The following is a 2320-nucleotide window of genomic DNA, read 5'->3' on the forward strand; positions in this document are numbered from 1 at the left end:
AGAGGAAATAAGCACAACATTCAAAAACTTTCTCCAAATTGAAATACACAAATTTTCATTTAAAAAAATCATTAGGATGTTTGACATAATACATATACATGATTTTCCAAAAAGAAAAAAAGTAAAAGAAAGAGAGAAAGAAAGAAAGATAGAAAGGAAGAAAGAGAAAAAAAGGAGTTGGATTTTAGAGAAAATCAACAAGTTAGACAAAACCTTATCCAAACTGCACAGAAGGGGAGATATAACAGACATCAGGGAAAACCAAAGAAGTTTTAGCTCAAGAAATAGTACTCAAAAAAGTGAAAAGTCTAAAAGAAATGTTTAAAAATAACTTTTATATACCTGTAGTAATTGCCATCTCTAAAACTTACTGCCGAGTAAGCTCACTCTTTCTAGTTCTTTCTCATGTCTGGCTGGCTGTTCCAACTCATCTGTTTTTGTTGAAACTCCTCTCCAAGCTAACTGATTCAATCTGGATTCTCTCAACTTCTCACTGAATAGCTCTGCTTGGCCTCAAAATAACTCTGGCAAATTATTCTAATCTGGCTCCTTCCTATTTCAACTGATTCTGCTGACCTGCCCTGAACTGCTGACCTCAACTCCAATGCACTGCACTACCCTCACTGCACTGAACCCCAAATGACTCAACCCTCAAACATCACTGCACTGAACTCAACTGCCTGCAAATAACTCAGTGATTTAATTCAGCTCGGTTTAACATAACTGACTGAAATGAACTTGTTTTCTCTTCTTTAATAACTTCTCTTTCCTGTGCTGTTCTCATGAGACTTGGACATATCCTATCCTCTCAAATCTTTCTTTAACTTATCACTTTGTCTGTCTATCAATTAGATGCCATTTTTTGGGACTAAAGGTGTATAAAAAGGCATACCTATATTCCAGTCAGAGCAGCCATACTACTAGATTAAAATTTCTCTATAGAAATGAAAACTTTTCTCAATAAATACAACTTACTAAAGCTCAATTCAGATCAGGTAAACAATTTAAATAAACTTATAACCTCTAAGGTAAGAAAAGTAGTTATTAAAAGTCTCCCACCAAAAAGTTCAGGGTCAGAAATTTTTAACACAAAATGCTAGCAGATTTTTAAAGAAGAGATAATACCAAAACTCCTCAAAAATTTCCGCAAATAGAAACAGAACAAACACAGCCAAATTCATTGTAAAGGTCCATAATCACCTTGATACACAAATCACACAACTACTCAAGAAAGAAAGAGAGTTAGAAGACAATTTCCCACATGAACATTGTTGCAAAAACACTCAATATAATACTGCCAAACTGAATCCAAGAACATATAAAGAAGATGATCAAGAAGGCTTCACCCTAGAGATACAGCGTTGGCTCCACATATGAAAATCTGTCAATATAATCCACCATATAAACAAACTGAAAGGAAAAAAGCCATATGTTCATCTCATTAGATGCTGAAAAAAAAGCATTGACAAAGAGTAATGTCCCTTCATAAAATTGTCTCAGAGAGATCAAGCATAAACGGCACATGCCTAAACATAAGGTCAATTTACAGCAAGCTGATAGTCAACATCAAATTAAATGGAAAGAAACACAAAGAAACTCCACTAAAATCAGAAACAAGACACAGTTGTCTACTCTCTCCATATATATCCAATATAGCATTTGAAGTTCTAGCTGGAGCAATAAAACAACTAAAGTAGACTAAGGGGGATAAACATTTCAAAAGAATAAGTCAAAATATTGTAATTATCATATGATATGGTAGAATACATAAGTGACCTCAAAAATTCCACAAGGTAACAATTATAGGAGATAAACACCTTCAGTGAAGTGACTCGATACAAGATTAACTAATATACATATATATTAGTTACAAATATATGTATATTAGTTAATATATTTTATATATGTATATATTAACTAATATACATACATATATATAAAGTACCCCTGATATGCAAATGAAATATGAGCTGAGAAAAAAAGCATGGAAAATCAAACTTCAAAATAGCTACAAATAATATACAATATCTTATGATAACCCTAACCAAGCAAGTTAAGGACATCTATGGCAAGAACTTCTAGCCATTGAAGAAGGAAATTGAAGCTGATATCAGAAGATAGGAAGACTGCCAATGCTCATGAATCCGTAGGAATAGTAGTACCAAAGTAAAAATGGCCATCCTACCAAAAGCAATCTGTAGATTCAGTACATCTTCATCAAAATTCCAACACAATTCTTTTCAGATATTGAAAGAACAATTTTCAATTTTACATGGAAAAAATTAACAGACCATACATATGAAGCTCAAGAAGAAGGAAG

The sequence above is a fragment of the Mastomys coucha genome, chromosome X (assembly GCF_008632895.1).
Source record: "Mastomys coucha isolate ucsf_1 chromosome X, UCSF_Mcou_1, whole genome shotgun sequence".
Taxonomy (NCBI): Eukaryota; Metazoa; Chordata; class Mammalia; order Rodentia; family Muridae; genus Mastomys; species Mastomys coucha.